This window comes from Canis aureus, chromosome 30 (assembly GCF_053574225.1).
Source record: "Canis aureus isolate CA01 chromosome 30, VMU_Caureus_v.1.0, whole genome shotgun sequence".
In the NCBI taxonomy this organism is placed as follows: domain Eukaryota; kingdom Metazoa; phylum Chordata; class Mammalia; order Carnivora; family Canidae; genus Canis; species Canis aureus.
Window position 1 is genome coordinate 27703443 of NC_135640.1, and position 22057 is coordinate 27725499.

Below are 22057 nucleotides of genomic sequence, written 5' to 3' on the forward strand. Positions count from 1 at the left end.
TACAGAAAAGAAGTCCTTTAAGACATTCTCAAACAAATTCCAAAGAAGCAATATTTATATACTATGGTTCGGGGAAGAGATAATAACAAAAATGATCTGCCCTCAGGCCACTGTCTAGACCACAGGAAACCTGGTCAAGAGCATATGGGACATCACAAGGTGCAGATTCAGAAGTTTCCATTATGTCCTGGCCAACAGCTAGACACAGTGAGTCATGGCAGCAACAGTAACCAAACTCACAGTATACTGGCTGTTAAGCCAATGATGGACCCAACTTCAAACCAAATCAGGCCAAAGTAACATCTTACAACTGTAAAGAACAGATTATCCTCAAGCAATAAATCAGTAGAATTTAGAAGCTTTGCTAGAACAAGAAAAGTATAGAAAATTAAAAACAAACAAACTTTTCATGATTTATCTTAAAATAATGCTGTAGTCCTTGCCAATTATTGATTCTCAATGAAATCAGGCTGGAGCTAATCATCCCATGGCATTAGCCTGGTCATAGGATTTGTTTCAGACAGGAAGGCATGTGACTCTACCAGCCAAAGGCATGTGAGAGAAGTGTGTTTGGGAACATGGGGGAAAGTTGATTTATCATTATTGTTGTTATTTTAGATGCTTCTCTCTCTCAGGGGAGCCACTGGGAGGTAAATTCTTCCTTCTGCACATTGCAGTTGCCTAAAAATATTGGCCTGGAACTAGTACCAGCATGAGAAAGAAGCCACCATATGGAGAAGGGCAGTGACAAGACAATTTCACAGAAAAGCTGGACCAGTGGTTAAAGACAATCCTAGACTCTTATTTTTGGATACCAGTTAATATTCCTATTGTTTAAGACTTTTTGTATTGGTCTATTTTTTAAGTTAAACTTAAATTTATTCTAACAGAGAATCCTATTCTCCTCTACCTAAATGCATCTAATTAAATATCCATATAAAAATCTAGAACTTCTCTTGGTTCTATTCTTTTCAAAGATCTCCTTTGTACCTCAAATCTTTCTCACTTTATTCATGATTTTTTTTTCAATATCCCAAATGCCCCACCTGGATATTATACTTTTATTCAATTCTGTTAACAAAATGCCCATTTATTTGAAAGCATATTGAGACTGGCTATGTTCAATATTCAAGAGAAATGAAGAAGATACATAAATACTATTTTATCACATCTACCGTTTTTCACATATTTATTTTATTATTGATAGAAACAGATGCCAGAGGGACGGGATTCTGAATGTAGTTGTTAAATCTACTTAATAAGGTGGGAATCAGGGATGATTTCAAACAAAATATTGGTTAGTAGATGCCATTTGTAAGAGGCAAATATCAAAATATACTTCCATCATTGTGTCTTCAAAGATTAGATCAATTCTTAGATTTAATTCTTAGATTCCTGTAATAGTTTCTCTCATGCAGGAGTTTGTGAAAGTGGAAGTAAAATAAAAAATCAATACATAAACCATCTCAGAGGATTTTCTGTGGACTGAGTGTAAAGGGCCAGATAGAAAGAGAGTGAAATTTTAGGCTGTTTTTCTTCCACTTACCATTGCTGTTCACTCATTCTGTTCTTTCTATTGCTAAAGGTTGTAGACCAGACAGACAAATAACTTTCTATGGCTCAGTTAGGCTGATATTGAACAGAATGTCTTCATCATTTGTTGCTGTGATTTGCAAAAGTAAACTAAGGACTTGATTTTAGAGAAGGAAGTAAAGCTAGAATTCAAGAGTTAGAAGATAGATGATAGGTAATGGAGAGGACAGAGGCCAAAATGAATGTGAACATACTGGGAACCACGGAAGACAGGTGGGAGTGCATAAAAAGACTAAACATACTTGTGGTGGGAAAAGGAAGATAAATAGTTAGGACCAGTTTATTAAATACTCAGTGGTAGCTTCCTTCATTTACTTTCATATGTTTTCTTCTCAGTAATCTACTACCCTGTTACTCAATGTTTCAGTAAAACTTTGCCTCACACAGCACCTAAGTCTATAAGCCACCCTGGTAACAAAAGTTTGAAGATAGTGTTCAGAAAGGGAAGAATGAATGTGCAGCCTCTTAAGTGAAGGTTCAAAATAAGTTAGTCTGAAATGGAGACTAGCCAGGAGAATGCAAAAATGCTGGAAAAACATGGAAAAAGTGGGGAGACTTCCTGCACATCAGATGGGGACAAAAGTTTCACCATTGGATGTTAGTATAGAGTAACCACAGAAGATTAGAGGTCCTGGAAACTCAGTGGCATTTATGCAATGATGAGTGACTAACACACTGCCCACCAATGAGAAATAAGCCTTTTTAATGTAAGTATTCTAAAAAGTACCTTACTTACCTTTCCAAAAGGAAACTAAGTTTTGTGCATATATATTTTTGATTACAAATAGCAGTTTTGACCGAGTTTATTGATTCAGTTATGCATGTATGTGTGTGTGTGTGTGTGTAGAGGGAGTTAAACTGAGGATAAAATGAAGATAAAAAATGTGTCTGATAAGTGAACTAACTTTCTGTGACAAAGCTAAATGTATTTCGCTACACAATTCACATATATATATGATATAAAAAATATAATGATAATGTAATACAGTCCACTTACAAAAGAGGTGATGAAAACTCTAATTTAGTAGAACCAAGATAAAAAAAAATAAATTACTAGTCCATTTTTATTTTCAGCATTATCTATCTGCTAGTTCTTACTGTACCTCATAATATTATCATCCCATGTCACCTGCATAGTTTATAGTTTGTGTTATAAATATAGCTAATAGTTATAAATGGATAGAGATCAGGGGACTCCTAACTGGCTGAGCAGTTGAGGGTCTACCTTTGGCTCAGGGAGTGATCTTATCCTGATATTGAGTCCCACATCCAGCAACTTCTATGGAGCCTGCTTCTCCCTCTGCCTGTGTCTTTGCCTCTCTGTGTGTCTCTCATGAATAAATAAATAAAATCTTTAAAAAAATAAAGGGATATACATTGTCTTATTGGAATATTTATGTAGATTTGATTCATTCCTCTTCAAATGACCTACAAAATGCCAATAGCATACTTTATTGATTAACCTGGGGGAAACTTTTCTCTGTGCTTTTGACCCTGCAGGGCACTTGATCAATGGCATGCTACGAAGTACCTAATTAGGGAATGTATTTAATTCTGCTTCATTTCACCAAAGTGTGATCCAAGCTATAATTATTTTCTAATTGTTCTGTTACACTGATGAATATTATTATTATTCAAAATATTATTAATTGTCCTTCCGGCAGTACTAGCTCAGAAATATTATGGGTCGGTCATTATATGCTCAGAATCTTGTAAGCTGCAAAATAATGTATTTAAATTTTATTTTTCATCTTCCCTCCTTAAAATAAAAAACTGAGATAAAAATTAAGGTGCCTTTATATGACATGGTATTTTCTTGCAAAAATGTTTTTAAAATGATGGTCCATCTCTTAAGCTGATACACCATTTTATTTTTAAAAAATGGTTAATAAGTATTAGAAGACACAATAGATATGTTTGAAATGAATGGAAGAAAATCAATATTAATATGAACTATAGGGTAACTGATTTAAGCAAAGTGATTTTTTACTCTATATTGTTCAATATCACATCAGGATCTATAAATTATAAATATCACTTAATTAATTGCTATCGTTTTTGCATATCATATTTACCTAGGACATTTCATCAAAATCTTTTACTGAAATATATTTTTAAAGTGAAGCTTTTAAAATTTTATTAACAGTATCTTTTCATTGAAGTTTTATTGGTGGAATGAGTAGGAAATCACACTTTGAGTATATCTTAAAAAATAGTGTAATAACTTGGCCAACATATTTTACATCTGATGAAAGTACTGAACTAATTGACAAATATATTTACAGAGCCCGGACTTAGATTCTCAATGTATTAAATTCAGATACATTTAGAAGCACATCACAGTTCTAGGAGATAGGTAGAAGAAAGAGCTCACTCTATATTGGAAGGGGTGTTGTTCACAATTCCACCCAGACTGTAAGCATACTTCCCAGATCCCTTATTTTTAAGGAAGGGAAACGCAGAAAAGTAATGACATAAACGTATCATAGGTGAAGAAGTGACCATCCTCTATATTATTATTTGCCGAGCTCAGTTATGTTGATGGAGTTAGAGTTTCCACCTTCAGAAAAAGGACATTTTTTAGCCCTGCACACTGACTTTGTGCAATCAGGCATAAAACTTAGAAAAATATGATGACAAATAAGACTGCACAGCAGGCAAAGAAAATAAATTATGATTTCAAGGCTCTCCATTTTTCGTGTTGGAAATTTTTAAAAATAATAAATCATTGTTAATAATTCCAGATTTGGATTGGGGAAATGATATTTATATGGATCCAAATTGATTTATAAACTTTCAACACTGCAGCCTGGTCTGAGAACCTTTTCTGAGGCCCCTCCTCTTTGTCACCAAAGCTGACGACCGGTTTACACATGCAAATGAAAAGCAGACTTTGGTTATAAAACAAAAAGATGGGATTCAACAACCTAAATTATTAGCTTAGCATAGGAGAACCCAACAGTAGCTATTATCAAATTCAGACCAGCCCACCCTTGTGAGATATTGTTACACAATATCTGCAAGGCATTTTAAATCCGTTACATAAAAATGTGTGCTTGGCATGGGTTGGTAGAGCAGGCATTGTGACAGTATGCTGACTTCTCCTGCCCTGAGGAATATAATTTTTTTTTCTTGAGGAATATAATTAAGTACAGTGCTCAAGTATGTGGTTTGCAGGGACACGTATTATCCTATTCTGGCTCAAAAGTAGCTGAGTCTCTGCTCCAAGTATCCACCTCAATCTATCTCCAATATGCATCAGCTTCCTGAAACCCACCAAGACAATTAAATGGAAATGTATTCCCATTTACTGTTACTTCTGCCTTCATCATCATTGTTTTGTGAGAGTCACCAACATTAAAACCGCTTTTACACAAATTCTCACTTTTCCTAGTAGATATGCAAAGTTGTTAGAAATGAGAAGGAACAGGGGCATGTGGGTGGCTCAGTCAGTTAAGCATCTGCCTTTGGCTCAGGTCATGATCCCAGGGTTCTAGGATTGAGCTCCAAGATGGGCTCCCTCCACAGTGGGGAGCCTGCTTCTCCCTCTTCCTCTGCCACTCCCCCTGCTTGTGCTCTCTCTCATCCTCTCTCTGTCAAATAAATAAATAAAATCTTTGAAAAAATGAAATGAGAGGAAATAGCTAATTGAATACTGAGGATGATTTTGTGTGAGTGCTTGAAGCTGCACCAGTTTGACCTCTACATAGCCAGTACTTTGAGGAATAAGTTGTGAACATGAAATTGCATGTCTTCAAACAGTGTGATGACATCTATAATTCCTTAATAGCTTGGCTAAAATCAGAGCTGGATGTATAAAACAAATTTGATCTCATACAATGAAGGAGCATTGACATTTTCAGGTCAGCCTGGGCTACTGATTTTCTGACATCATCTGATGTGGTGTTATCAATGAATTATAGGCAATATAGTTCCTGTTATGAAAAGTGGAATCACACCATTCTGTAAATGTAAGGATGAAAATTATCACTAAAACTTCAAGGATGTTCTTTCATAAAAATAAGCACATATTAGACCTACTCAGAAAACCAGCTAACTTATCAGAATGTATAAATCCGAATGTGGGTGTTAAATATGGTAAGCAACCGGCATCATCAGTGAAATAAATCACAATTTCAAATTCCAAGTTTTTTCAGCATTCAGCTAATATTTATGCAGCTCACAAATACTATAACATATTTGTGAGAAGTTATTTTAGATTTATTTCTATGAAAAAAAATATGTGTTCTACACTAGCATTTTACCAACTGACAATTTCAAGTTCAGGAAAATAAAATACGAGTGAGAAAAAAGCCTGTGATAAACTGTTGTACTATTGAAACAATGAAACTTTGCAGTTATAAATGTCTTTCTCTGGTATAAATAATTTCTCTGGAATTCATTTCCTTCATGGTAAAATGACCAAAACCAAAATCAAAACCAAGGAAAATAAAGCTTCACTTTTGAAATTAAGGTAACTCCATTTAAAACTTAGTAAAATTTCTTTCTTATTTTATTTTAGAGAGATTTTTCATTCTCTGTTATTTATTATGTCTAAATGTAATTTTGTGACCCATTAGTTAAATGTTAGTTGCTTTACTATTAGCTTTTTCCTGAGATTTTTTTATTGAATTGACCATCTATCAGTTTTTATAAATATTTGGAAGCCCTTCTGCTGAAATATTATACCTCTTGTCCAGTTACACTTGAGTGTGGCCATGTGGCAAACTTTGTACGATGAAATATAAGTGGAAGTGACATGCTCCCCTTATTCCTGTGATATGACATCTGTCATTGTTCCAGATAGAGAAATTCTATCCAACTGTCTTCTTGAGTGAAGATGATGTTGATCACAGCTGCACCAGAGCTAAGATGGACATGCAAACATATGCTTCTGTTGTAACCCACTCATTTGGAGATCATCATCAAGTGATTCTGCTCTTTTTTGTTTGTCATTTTCAATCCTAGCTGCTATTTTCCAGATAATTCTCAAATTTTCTGTTCTCACTGATGTAATACTTTTCCTAGAACCTGAATCTGAGACATTCACTTACTTATAAATTGTTTGTTTGGATTTGCCATGCCAGAAGACTGGAATGAAGGATTGGGAAGAGTAAGAGAGGGAATGATGTAGGGCCAATGCAACAGCTTCTTATTGAGCTGTAAGTAATTAGGACTTGAGTCTATTGAGATCCACTGAAAGGTCTGAAAATTTCTGTAGAATGCCTCCCACAGTTGTCCTCTTAAAAGAATAAAGATAACATTTATTTATCCATTGGCATTTGTTCTTCATCTCCCACTGGTCATGAGTTGTCCTTGTACTTTCTGGTTTGTAGGAGCATGGGAGCCAAAGTCCAAAAAGCTCTGAGGTAGAAAGAAAGCTGAGGAAGTTGCTGATTATGGTATTCCTATGCAAAGCTGTCTTTAGCAGCAAAGATTTCTGAACGAATTGTTCATTTCATCTAAGTTGCCATATCTATCAGCATAAAGTTGTTAATGATAATTCTTTTTTGATTCCTTTATGAAATATACAGAATCTCTATTTATGTAATCTCTTGCATGCCTGATACTAGTAGAGTCTTATGATTTTCATAATCAAACTTTGTAGGGATCACCAAGTTTATACTTTTTTCAAACATGAACTTTTCGTTATGTTGATTTTCTTTATTATATGTCTATTTTTAATTGATATATTTTATCTTTACCTCATTCTTTCTAACTACTTTGGGCTTAATTTGCTCTTTTTTTCTCTAATCTTTTAATGGGGGAGATTAGATTATTGGCTTTTAGTAGTTATTGTTTTATAGAATTATATAGTTGAATTTTTAACAGCTAAGGGGTTAGGGGCACTAACCTTGAACAGTTGAAAATCTGTGTATAACTTTTGACTCACTGAAAACTCAACTACTAATAACACACTTAGATGAAGTGTTAATGGAAAACAATTAACATGTATTTTGCATATTATTTGTATTTTATACTGTATTCTCACAACAAAGTCAATCAGGTGAAAAATGTTTTTAAGAAATCATAAGGAAGGGAAAATACATATGCAGTACTATATGGTATTTATTGAAAAAAACTATATATAAATGGACTTGTTCAATGAAAACCCGTGCTGTTCACAGGTAAACTGTATTTATGAAATTTCCCTCTTTATTTACAGTGATACATTTGATATTGACAACTTTGCTTAAAATTAATATAACACTCTATGACCGAGCAATTGCACTACTGGGTATTTACCCCAAAGATACAGATGCAGTGAAACACCAGGACACCTGCACCCCAATGTTCATAGCAGCAATGTCCACAATAGCCAAACTGTAGAAGGAGCCACAATGTCCTTCAACAGATGAATGAATAAAGGAGATGTGGTCTATATATACAATGGAATATTACTCAGCCATCAGAAAGAAGGACGGATACTCACCATTTGGCTTCCAGTGGATGGAACTGGAGGGTATTAGGCTTAACGAAGTAAGTCATGTAAAAGGACAATCATCATATGGTTTCACTCATATGGGGAATATAAAAAATAGTAAAAGAGATTATAAGGGGAAGGAGGGGAACTGAGTGAGAAAAATTAGAGAGGAAGACAAACATGAGAGAATCCTAACTCTGGGAAATGAACAAGGAGTTGTGGAAGGGGAGGTGGGCAGGGGTTTGGGGTAACTAGGTGACGGGCACTGAAGAGGGCACTCGATGGGAAGAGCACTGGGTGTTATACTACATATTGGCAAACCAAATTTCAATAAAAACAAATAAAAACAAATAAAATTAATATAACAATTCCAGCCTTCTTTTTCTTAACGTTTGCATTATATGTTTTGTTCTTTTACTGTCAAACCATATTTGTCTTTAAAATAAAAGTATGTTTCTTGTAGATAACATATAGTTGGTATAGTTTTTAAGCCCACTCTGCAAAATGTAACTTTTACTTAGAATTTTTAATCTGTTAGCAATTAATGTAACTCATATGGTTATATATATATATATATGTACATAGAGTTTATAAATAATTAAGAATTGATAAAATTAAAAATTATATATTCATTTCTATCTACCCAGATATTTCAGATGTTATTTCTTCTTTTCTGAGAACATAGTCTTTCCTCTCCTATCATTTTCTTTCATCCTGATAAACTTCCTTAATATTTCTTTTAGGGAAGATCTGTTGGTGATGAATTCCTCAGGCTCTCTTTTACCTGAAAATATCCTTATTTCACGTTGATTATTGAAAAATATTTTTAATGGGTATAGAATTCTGGGTTTCCAGTGTTCATATGTTTGTTTTTTTGTTTGTTTGTAGTACTTTAAAGATGTTGCTATTTTTCTTGTCTTCAAGGATTCTGGTGAGAAACCAGACATTAATTGGAATTTTGTCTCCTTGTCTGTAATGCATTAATTTTCTCTTGTTACTTTCATAATCTATTTTTTGACTTTCAGCCACTTGGATATGATGCACATAACTTTAGGCTTCTTTTTCCTTCTCTGAGCATATTCATTAAGCGTCTTATATCTGCCATTATGTGGAATTCATCAAATTTGGAAAATATTTAACACTATCTCTTGAATATTTTTTTGTCTGCAATAATCTCTCTCATTTTACTATTCTAGTTCCATGTGCTGTAATGTTTGAGATCATCACACAGGTTCTCAAGTCTCTGTTCATTTATTTTTTACATTTTCTCTCATCATTTTTTCTCGTAGATAATTCTTAATGATTTATCATGAAGTTCATTACTCTTTGTCCTGTCTATTCAGCTATTAAGTCCATCTATGGAAATCTCTTAATTTCAGAAATTTTATTCTTCAGTTTTAGAATTAGCAATTGGTTCTTCCTTATTGTTTCTGTTTCCCCTTTTGGCATTCACTGTGACATGGAACACTTTTCCAAGATGAAGTAGAAAACTGGAATAATATACAAAAGGAGCACTGAGACAAAAGACAGAATGCACGTTTCACAAAAGTATTTATGTAATATGTGTGAGTATTTTTGCCATGTATTTGGTTATGAGAACTTTGGGACAATTAGAATATATTACTAAAATGTTATGAAAATGTTATGTTGCTTTTGTTACTAGGTAACAAGTTCACTAATATAACTATTGTTAATTCTTGGCATGTGTCCACGTGATGAGCTTATGCTCAATTATGTAATTCCTAAGGAATCTTAATTAAAAACAAACCTTCGGGAGTGTTCCATAGATGTATTTAATGCCATCATGGAACTATGGAAATAATTTTACTACTATTATTACATTAAGAAAAGATAAAGAAGTATAATTGTGATAAAACTACTGGTGTCAATGTAAGTGGTTAACATAAGTAAATCTTACATAGTAGGAGTTTTTTAAAGCAAAGTACAATATTGTAGATACTTGAAAAACAGTGACAATATGAGACTAAACCGACATATCTATTGTTAATTGAAAAATTGTGACTATTGAAATAACTCAATAAGTTTTATATAAAAACCATTTTGATCTCATGTTAAGTAGGCTAAAACATTCTAAAATAATACACACAAATGTATACATACATCTTGTGTGTTGTGCATGTGTGCATATGTGTTTATCATGCATACGAACAGCACTTTACCTATTGGGTGATCTCAATTTTCTTCAACCTGGAAGTGAGCCATAACATCTCTGTTCAGCCTCATGGGATATAATAAAGTTCATGGGTAAAGTTCTTGCATATTGCTCACAGAAGAATATCTCAAACATATATGCAGTGTCTGATTACACAGAATTCTGACCCATTCCCAATAGAGATACAGTACTTGGAATTCTAATATGATTTTTTTAACTCTTTAAATAAGCTAAAAATATCAGAGTAGAAGCTTGTGTACTGTAACATAATCATATCTCAACAAAAATGAATGCAATAGAGATAAAAAGAGAAAATCATTCCAGGCAGGAGAGAATATTTTGTCAGGATAATTCTCTATTATTTTTTGCTGAAGTTTTACTTTTCTTTAGATCATTACACATTACTTTCACATTATTAATCTCATCCAACTTTCAAGAACTCCTTCTTTGATCTCCAGCTTTCATGCAATACAGTATTTCCCATTTTTTCCCATTTGTACAAAATAAAGATGACATATAATAATTTGATGGTAATAATGGTAATAATTATCAGTCAGGACTCTTCTATAACAAAAATTAAAATTAAAATTCATCTCAACTATATTAGAACACCATTGTGTGTGTGTGTATATATATATATATATATATATATATATATATATATACACATTTATTTAGTATGGAAGGGAGGCAGTTAATTAGTTGTACTAACTTAGAAGTCAGAAAGAGCAGATTTAAGTTCTAATTCTTTCCAGTGATTCAGTTGATGTTAGAAAGGCCCTGACCTGCTCACCATTGCTTCTTCATTAAAATTACCTTGGTTTCAACAGAAATCTGTCTTTACCTTTCTCTTCAAGTTCTCTTCTAGTATAGGAAAGTTATTAGAAGGCAGTTACAAACTTAGAAAATAACTGGTCAACAATCACAACAGAGAAATCATCTTTTTTTCCATAACGGGAACATTAATGGAGAACCAACTGCTTCTGTTCCCTCTTACCCCTCCACCCTGAACAATGTCATATCTTATCATACTCTGTCAAGGAAGTCATAAACACAATCTATAGAAAGAATGAGATTGGATAGGATCATCCCTATCAATGGCACATAGAATGAATTTCCACATGAAAGAGGCATTGTTCTACCACAGGGCAGAGGGAAGCTGCATGGACTAGAACAACACTTTTCTACCACATATTATGATAATGACAATAAAGTCATGTTTCTTGACAAAAATATTAAATACTAAAATAAATGAGGTGAATTTATTTGAAGCAAAACAAAAAAAAAATGAATGTTCATAGTATGTAACTAGACTAGTCACATTTTAACCAATATGTTCTCTATTCTTATGTTCAGCTTCACTCAAGATCCTTTGTGGAACATTATTTATTAATGTCTTAGAGTCTATGAAAAGTCTGTAAATATAGTTTTTTTTTTTAAATTTGACTATCACTTGTTTTCTATTTTTTTAATATTTGTTTTACTTCATAGCCAGGTTTCTTACAATATGACAATACTTTCAACCAATAATGAGGGAATATTTTCTTAAGGAGACAATTTAACTTATCTAAAACCTTATTAATTTTTCAGAACAGATTCAATATTATAGAATATATTAATATGAATAATAATATATCAGAAAGAAGAACATTATACATCATTAACTAAAAAATATTTTTTTAAAAATTGCATTAAAATAGGGGTTTTAGTCAAGACAGGTTAGGTGAAGCTACAGTAACAACTGACCCCAAAATCTCAGTGTTTCAGCCCCTCTAAATCTTTCTTTTGCTCTCAAAAAGTCTGCTGGCTGTTCAAGCCATTTTTGCAGAATAATTTTCTTCCATAAATTGTCTAGCCTTTTTCATCATTTTTGTCTTACAGAAACCCCGTACCAATACTCAATTTGTCTATTGCCATTTCAGAGAGAGAACAGAAAGAGAGAAAGAGGAATACAGTTTGAGTGATAAAATTATTATATTCATGTGTCACTTTTATCTAATTAGCCTAACTACTTCCTGGCCATACCTAATATGAGAGAGGTGAAAATTCAACTTTTATGTTGCCTGGAAAGTGAAAAGAATTAGACTCAATTGAGCTTATTCACATTAGAAATCCCTGTGCCTGTCTGTCTGTATATATGTATGTATCTATCTTCTTACTTATATGTGTTGGTATCTATCTATCATCTATCTATCTATCTATTATGTTTTATACATATATATATTTATATATACACACACAAACCATAACAAAATGTATTCTTTTATTTTTAATTTATTTATGATAGTCACAGAGAGAGAGAGAGGCAGAGACATAGGCAGAGGGAGAAGCAGGCTCCATGCACCGGGAGCCCGACATGGGATTCGATCCCGGGTCTCCAGGATCACACCCTGGGCCAAAGGCAGGCGCTAAACCGCTGCGCCACCCAGGGATCCCAACAAAATGTATTCTTAATGGAGCAATGCTAGTAGCATGTTTATTAAAAGGGTCACAATATGTGTCTTCAACTACTATATATTAACAATGTTAACAATATGTGTCTTCAACTACTATATATTAACAATATTAACAATGTCTTGGATGTCCTAATCAATGTAATTTAAAAAAAATAAGGTCAAAATTTTTAGACTTATTATATGAAATATGGAGACCCACTAGCATATTTTCAATTGATTTGTATGCCTGGAAATTAAAGACAATGAAATAAAAGAGAAATACAAGAAATAATATACAGTAATTGGGATAATTAAAAATTAATACATGATAGACTTATCATTTTATTATATCAAAATAATAACTAGTTTGAAAGATTCTAGACCAAAGACACCATTTTCCATAAAAATTTAATTTATTATATATGTAATTATACACATACACACAGACATATAAACATATATGGAAGTAAAGAAAAATATTTTAAATTATGTATTATGGCCATAAAATAAACATGTTATTGAAAGTCACTTAAAAGATGAAGCACAAAAATAACTAGGAAATCTTTTGAAAATTATAAACTTAGAAGGAAGATGTGACTTATATTTGCAAAACAAAAGCCCATTAGGTATGTATCTACCTTAATAAGAAAATAGCAATTTATTATACAATGTGCAGCATGGCAACTATAATTAATAATACTGTATTGCATATTTGAAAGTTAACAAAAATCATAACTCTTAAATACGCCATTTGCAATAGTCATCACAAAAAAGCATGGCTGTCGAAAACTCTATCAAAATCAAAGTTTATCTTATGGCCAACCCAAAAATATTTGCTGTAGTTTGCTTAGTCTCCTAAAGAAGAAACAAATGAAAGGATGAAGATATCTTTAAAAAAAAATAAGATTATATACAAATGAGTTAAGGAACTATTTAGGAGTCAAACAGAAAGTTGGAAATTCCAAATAGTATCGGAACAGCGCCAGAGGGAAATTCCTCTATTCCTTAATACAGTGTGCTTAGGACTCAAGGAGCCTCAAGAAAATAAGAATGAAAGACCTCCCCTCACCTGTGCAGAAGTGGAGACAGAGATACCAGCCAAGGTTGATCTTTCCCTGATCTTGCTTTAATCCTCTTCCACTCCTAAAATCTAACTTGGATCAAGCGGACTCATAGATACCACTATGGACTTTAAAGACATGAATAAATACCATTTTTGGCTAAGGATTGAAGTCTTAATCTCTTAGGCCTGCAGAGAGAAAGGGAGAAAGAATATTTGTAGGGTTGGAAATTAAGGCTGATACTTACAAATATTCATTATTCAAATATATTTATATTATTTATCGATGACAGATGATCCTCTTGGCACTGCATAGAGATGCAAAAAGGAGATGCTGATTGGCTTGTGGTTAGGGAGGGAGAGTCAGGGAGAGGGGATTAGACATAATTGACAGTGATGGAAACTTCCACCCCAATCTTGAAGCAAGTCCTAGACCAGAAGTAGGAAGATCTAGGTTCTGGTCTTCACTCTATCTCTCATATCTCTATGATCTCAGAAAAAAACATTCATCCAATCACCAGCTTTAGTTTTTCCATCTCAGAAAAAAGACAATATTTTGAGACAATGCATGTTCACGTGCTCTGTAAAGTTTTAAGTCCTCCATGCAAAAGCTTGAGGTTGATGCTTTTACCAAATGTTTACTGAATTCAACCAAAATTGGCTTAGAGTATCATGATGGCCATATTACCGCCGATAAACACTAGTCAGTCTAGAGTCATTTGTAAGCTGTGTGAATTCCTTACAGTAAAGGGTCAAATCATAATGAAAGCATTGCTATGATTATTTCAGCTAAATAAGTTAAGACATTTCAAATTTACTTAAATGACTACAATGGGAGATTAGAAATGACAGTTTATTTGGAAGAAGAAGAAGAAGGAGGAGGAGGAGGAGGAAAGAAAAAAAAAGAGAAGAAAGAAAACCCATAGCTTTAGAAATACATATAAAAATCACAGCCCTAGAGCTGACTAACACAGGCATGCAATCATTTAATTTACTCTTCACAGTACAAATTGTCAGTTTGGGGACTCTTACTGGAGTCAATTTCCATTTTTTCCTCACACTCTCTAGATAACTTCAAGTAAGGTTTCTGGGGACTCCCTAGAGTCTATAGATTCTTTGTCTACAACACGTTAAGTCTTTTGGCTTAATGCCCTCCAGTTTTAATCTCCTGAGATTCTCCATCCCATGTTTGTGCATGGCCACTTTTGCACAGCTCATCGCATGGGAAGAAGCCTGGCCTGAGCCTTCCCAACAGAATGATCTCCTTCAGGAAGTCACTGAATCCCTTTTGTGATTGTAATGTTGTGGTTATGATTCAACCATTGCCTCAGAAACTTGAAATCCTTCCTCCGAATTTTAAAATGACATCCTTCAATATTCTAGTGTTTTATCTTTTGTTAACTATTGTTTGCAGATGATAAATAATCACCAGTTCCATAAAGGCAAATCTAACCTAATGAGACAGGGCGCAGATTGTTTGCTTGGAAGCGAACATGGGGAAAAGAAGGCCAAGTAAACATTGAAGTGACAGAAATATTCTACATCTTGATTATATTTGTGGTAACACAGATGTAGACATTTCTCAAATGTTGCCAAGCTGCGCACTTAGAATGAATGCATTTTATTGTTTATTATACACCAAATACCTCATTTTTTTGGTTAAAATTACTTAATTAATAGTTTACTGTGAAAGAGTATGAGTAATATTATCATCTCTGTCAGCCTGTATGCCTATTAAAATCAATAATTTAAACGTACGCAAACCAGCGTTAATGCCTAGGAGAGCACCTGGTGGTACATGTTAGTTGGTTAATAAGTATTTGTTGAATGAATGAACAAATATCACTTCCTTGCTCTATGGCCACATCTTGCTTTCCCTGAAAAGGAGTAAAATTTAAAATTTTGCATCTAATGAGGATGGAGCAAAAAATCCCCATTAGTAAAGGAGAGTCTAGGGGATCCCTGGGTGGCGCAGCGGTTTAGCGCCTGCCTTTGGCCCAGGGCGCGATCCTGGAGACCTGGGATCGAATCCCACATCAGGCTCCCAGTGCATGGAGCCTGCTTCTCCCTCTGCCTGTGTCTCTGCCTCTCTCTCTCTTTGTGTGGCTATCATAAATAAATAAAAATTAAAAAAAAAAAAAAGTAAAGGAGAGTCTGCTCAATGAAGATTTTCTATAAAAATAACTTGATAACAATATAGGTAATAGCTAAGAATCCTTTAAGTCCAGAATGCATTTTAGTCAGATGGGCTAATTTTGTTTGCTTTAGTTCCTTATTTGTAAACCTGCACCTTGGGAATTATCTTATCTATGTTTCTTTGCATAACTTCAATCTCTTTGATAGCCTTCCAGCCAGACCCTCTTTTAATAGTTGTCTCCCCAAATTGTGTTGGGATCTGGGAATCCCCTTATAATAATCTTCTGAAAAATACCCTTGAATTTCTTCCTAGCCCATAAAAACTAATCGTGTCATTTCTGTGAAAGGATTTATGGACAAGTAGAGGCATTTAGTTATATAATTAAGGCTTTAAACTCTGCTATTGATTCCAACAGCTTTTCTTGAGTTTTTCTCTTTGGACACTAATCATGCAGTACTTGGCTGTACAACATTAAGGATTGCCCTTGAAACCTCCAGGAGAAATGTTTTCCCTGTGGTTTTTAATAGAGGACAGAGAAAATCTTGGTTTACAAAGAGATTGAGAAGTATATTCACCAAGTTTAGAGTTAATCCCAACTTCCCGACTAATTCTCTTTTCAAAAGGGTTTAACTTTAAACCCTAAATCTTTCAGCAAACGCAAATGGAGAGTTCAGAGGAGCAATAATTATGAAAATGTTATAATCACCACAAATTGAAGGAATTTGTATAGCAATCAATCTACTGATATAATGTTGGCGTTCCAATCCATCCCTTCCAAAATAGTAACAACTCATAAATAGAAAGTGAGTAGCCACTTGAAAATTGCATTTGCTAAAATGCATGTGCTTAATATATAGAAATATCCATCATGATACTAGAAGCTAACATTTTTCCAAAGTTTACTATTTTTAGACACTAAATGTTTTACATAAAATAACCCCACAAATTAGATATTATTACAAGCTCCACTTTACTTCAGAGGAAACTGAAGCCCAATTAAGTCAAAATAAGTTGCTTGTTATGTAACTGGAAGTGATAGAACTGAGATTTTTAAGCCTAGACAATCTGGATCAAAGCCTTTATTTTTAATTGTTATATTATAAGCTTTAGCATGATACTGTAAATTGTGTATTTGAAATTAGCATTTTCCCCTTCCACTCCATATAATATTTGGATGTGAACTGCTTGAGAAGGAAAAAAAAACCTAAGAAATGTTGTGCTTTATTGTTTTTTCTTTTCCTCAGCAGAAAAAGTTACAAAGAAACAAGATTCTATTATTACTTATCGAATGATATATGATCAAATAATAATGATATCCCTTCTTCAAATGTTAAATTGATAAGAAGGATTGGGATTCTTATCTCTAAAGGGAGATTTAAAATATGGTGGAGAAGGTGGATTTATCTCACAATCAAAGCATCAAAGCATCATTTTCAAATATCTTGAGGCTCCCATGATGGACATAATGATGTGGGTCCCACAGTGGTGCTCATGTTTGGCCACCTTCTCTGTTACTTCCTTTGGTCCTCCAGAGATCCTTCCCTCTTAGATTGCTCATCAGCCCCACGGACTCTGGCAGTGATGACATTGATGGGGGCTCCAACACATCCCACTGATCAGTCACCACATTGCTGGCATGCCATAACCAGACTGAGGGCAGTATTAGTCAGAATTGGATAGAAATGCTTCTACAAAATGCATTCTGTTTTCTCTGTTACTATTGACTGCTTAGTACAAGAATGGTTTATCTAATAATCTGCTGGAAGTCTACAAATTGGTTTTCCCTTATATAGTCCCCATTTTGATAAGAGGCAATACTAACCGTTTAGTAGCCCTTAGGAGAAATCTGTTACTAGACTTTTCCTTTTATTCATTTAAATAGTCACTAGTTTATAGATCTCACTCCTTTACCATTGCTCTTCTCATTCCTCTCTCTGTTTTATTTCTGGCCACCACTGTTTCAACTATAAATTACAAAAATTGCCTTCCACCTCATCAAGAGGCTTCTGGCCATCTCACAGTGCTGTTTGAAAAATACTCCTACAATGCAAATCAGGCCCTATTACTGGACTGCACACAATGATGCATTGCCCATCCCTACTCAATATTTTCCTTGCAAAAAGATGAAACTTAGATTACCATTCAAGTCTCTTCCTTCTCCAGCTATTTCTCATCATGGACACTTCATTTCAGGCAATGTGATTTACTTACTGCTGCCAAGGCAAAGTACTATTCTATTCACTTGTACTTTTTATTAAAAACACAGACATCAGTTGTCATAATTGATGCAGATGTCTTTTTCTCAAAATCAGAGTGGTCATGTTAAAGTCTGGTTAAAGAAGTGGACATGTTTCAGTCTCTAGAGATCACATACTATACATGAACACTTGCTAGAGAAGGTATACAGGTGCCCACCACAGACAACTGAAGTTACTGATAATTATAAAGAATGCTGCTCAATATAATTTGCAAAAGGAACAACTGCAAATGTAAATGAAATATGAAATATGTACTGGAATCATTGTAACATTCTGGTGCTCCAAACAATATTAAAATATATAGCACCTATCCTCTGCCAAGATGATTTTTAAAATGTTTTACATAAATTAATTCCTTTTAACAATTTCAATAATGGTATGATTCCTAACCAATTTATTTTATAGAAGAGGAAACTGAGCTATGTAGAAAGAGAAAATGTGGCTCCTGAGTGGTTCAGTCGGTTGAGTGGTGGACTCTCAGTTTTGGCTTAGGTCATGATCTGGGGGTCATAACATTGTGCCTCCTCAGGATCCACACTCAGCGGGGAGCCTGCTGGAGATTCTTTCCCTCTGCCCCTCCCCCTGCTCACTGTCTCTCTCTCTCTAAAAGATAAATATTAAAAAAAAAGGAAAAAGAAAAAGAAGTGTGCCCTGGATTACACAGCTAGAAAGTCAACAAGTCACTGTTTGAACCTTGCCAGTCTGAATCTAGTTTCTTTCTATGTCTTTAATCATTCATCCATATTACCACAATGTATAAAATACTCTAAAAAGTGATGTCTATTAGTTGTGTGATATTCAAATAGCAAATAAAATTTCCCCGAATACTAATCATTTCAATATCAATAACAGATTTAATACAACCACCAGAAAAACCAAGCCAAGAAACTCAGTACTGGGGGTCAAGCCAGGCTGGTGGCCAGCCAAGAAATGGATAAAGGAATGTTCAGGAGCAGAGTATAGGGGGTTGGAGTTTGTGTTCAGAGGGCCAAAGGGATTAGGGGTGAAGTATGGTCAAGGTTTACAGGTCGGGACATGGATCACAGAAGGCAGAACAGGGCAGGGAGTACAGGAAAGAATTCCATCCAAGTGAGGAATCATGAAATGCGCTGTTCCATTTTTAAGCTGCCAAAATTAAGAAGGTAGGCGTGAGTTTAGATAGGACTGTGGAAAACATAGGTTTCTGGGTGCAGAAAAAAATTTGTAGGTTTACACAGCTAACATTGGGATCTCACTAGTTGATTTTAAAGAAGTTTTTTATTTAAATTCCAGTTAGTTAACATACAGTGTAATATTAGTTTCGGGTGTAGAATTTAGTGATTCATCACTTTCGTACAACACCTGGTGCTCATCACAGTAAGTCCTCTTCTTCATCCCCATCGCCTATTTCACCCATCCTCCCACACACTTGGTAACCAACAGTTTGTTCTTTACTTACTACTAGATTTTTAAACAAAGACTGTCTTGATTTAGATTCTTTCTTGGCCCAGGAGAGACTGCCCCAAAGCGCAGCTCCCCAGAATGAAGCTGGGGAAAAATGACAATGTGACAAATGTGATGATGATGATAACAGAGGATGTATCGCTCATGGGGCACCCCAGATATTCTTTTGTGACTGGAAAGGCAAATAGACATAGTTCCATAGTTCTGCTTCTTAAAAGCTATGACATCTTAAGCAAATTCATTACTATTTGTAGAGTGGGGATAATAAATAAAGGGACCTGTCATATAGAGATGGATGAAATGATAAAAATCTTTTTCAACTTATGTTGAGCACTAAACTTTTCCAAGTAGTTATAATCATTATCTTGATTAGCAAATTCTAGCTAAATACCCACATTCACTTCCTTGTTCTTTTATAAGAATTCAAGCTAGAAAAATTTAAGAATGCTAATAATTTTGGAGAAAAATGAAACTGAATCCTCTGTTTTATTCTTTTTAGCATATATTTCTTAATAAGTAGAATGTCAATCTATCAATTGGCTGAGTTAAATCTACTTAATGAGAAGAAGATTGGACTAGTAAAACTTCACTAACATTAATCTAGGAGAGATGTGGTTAGTCTGAAAATCACTCTTTTCAACATGAATGTTCTATTGATTCACAGACACATTCGTCAGGGTGACATAAGTATAGCTTTATATGGAGCCTGATCCCAAACCTAGTAATTTTCTGTGTTCCTGAAAGGTAAGAGATCAGACCAGAGTGGCTGGTGGAATTGCCACATTGTAATGAGCATTGAAACTCCAGAGGCAAGTTTCGATGCAAACATAGTTTTTTCAATAGCTTAAATTATACAGAGACATGTTGGAACAATTTGTAAATTCCAGTAGCTATTCTGAGTTGTATATAGGCTTTAGGGTGGTCTAATCTAAGGAAGTTCTATGGAAAAGCTGATAGGTCAGATTTTCAAAATAGTTTTGCCTAATTTCTAATTCACAGCCTCAGGGTAAAGGTAAAAGGAAGGGAAGGCTTTACATAAAGGCAACCACTTATGCTTGAGGGGCTGTGAACTACACCAAAAACATTGGCTTCCAATGAAACTATCCAAATTAGTGCCACTATTGAAGACAATTCATTAATATTTATATGAATACTGATTTGTAATATCTCAGAAGGAATCAAGAGTATAGTAAAAGGACAATCACCTACAACAGTTTCTCAAAGATTTATCTGCAGAAGTCTTGCATCAGAATCACTTGAGAAATAAGAAAATCATGTGTAATGAACAAATCTCTGAAAATGTAGCTCGCAAATCTCCACATTTCACTGCGTGGCTTTTGCCAGTGTTTTTCTGAGTAACTTCTTGAGAATCACCCACTCCCTAGCTGCACATACAGAGGATCATTGGTGTTAGCTCCTGCTCACTCCCCCAGCTTTTGCCACAGCTAGGGGTCCTTCTATTCCCTGCAGTGTATCTCTTCTGACTCAAAATATCAAAATATGCAGGGTGACTTCTTCTCTGACCAAATCTGAACCGGCCTGGACTCAGAAGAGTGAAAGGAATAGAAATTACAAACGGCTTCTTATTTATTATTGCTGATAACTAACCCTCTTTTTACTCCTCTATAGCAGGTGGTCTCCTAAATCTATCAATATGTTGATTGGTCAAGGTAAGCTATTGTGGTGAGGCAAGAAACTATTGGAACATCTATTTAACTTAGTCTAAATTTTAATTAAATTCTGAAATATAAATAGATGTCAATATTGATATAGGTACCACATGGAAAATATAATACATACTTCAATACCTATCAATGAGTCTGAAAAATCAAACTTTAATGATACTACTAAAATTATTTTATAGCCATCCTTAATTTCATCCCCTCCTTGTCTGCTGTCTACCTCTCCCTCAAATCAGACAGTGGCCTTACCACTGAAATATTCATTTTTTATCTCTATGCTCCTCTTGCAACCTGCTTGTTATTAACCAGCATAATGTTTGTAAGATCTAGTTACAATGTCACTGATAGCTATAGTGCATCTCTATTTACTATGGAACAATTTTACATTATTAGAATGTGACACAGTCTATTAATTAATTTTCTTCTCAATGCATCTTGTGGTTCTGGCATGTTGCTAATTTGTTCATTCGTTTGCCTCCGTTTGTTTGGCCAGTACAAACAATGCCACTGTTATGAGCATTTGGCATTCAATTACATGACTTGTGGTGAACACAGGTCAAAGTTCTCTAGGATATATTCCCAGGAGTGAGATTATGAATTCACACTTCACATTTTCAAATTTCATTAGATAATGCCAAATTGCTTTCAAAAATATTTTTGCTTATGTACAGCCTATCTGCTTTGTATGAGTTCCCGTTATTCTACAGCCTTGCCAAAACTTCGTGTTCTTGGACTTGTTAATTTTTGCCAATCTGGTGGGTGTGCAATGGCATCTCATTGTGGTTTTAATTGGAATTTCCCTGATTACAAAAGAGGTTGAAATATTTTCTTACAATTATAAGCCATTCACTG

The 22057-nt window shown here is 34.3% G+C and overlaps 1 long non-coding RNA gene across 1 annotated transcript in view; it reads right to left on the minus strand.

Annotated features, from left to right (window-relative positions):
* Positions 1-12943: 12943 nt before the first annotated feature.
* The window catches only part of LOC144301622 (uncharacterized), a 114313-nt gene continuing 105199 nt past the window's right edge, over positions 12944-22057 (minus strand). The window contains exon 6 of the long non-coding RNA XR_013368379.1: positions 12944-13874. This is a non-coding gene — a long non-coding RNA (uncharacterized LOC144301622). The remainder of the gene's footprint in view (positions 13875-22057) is intronic.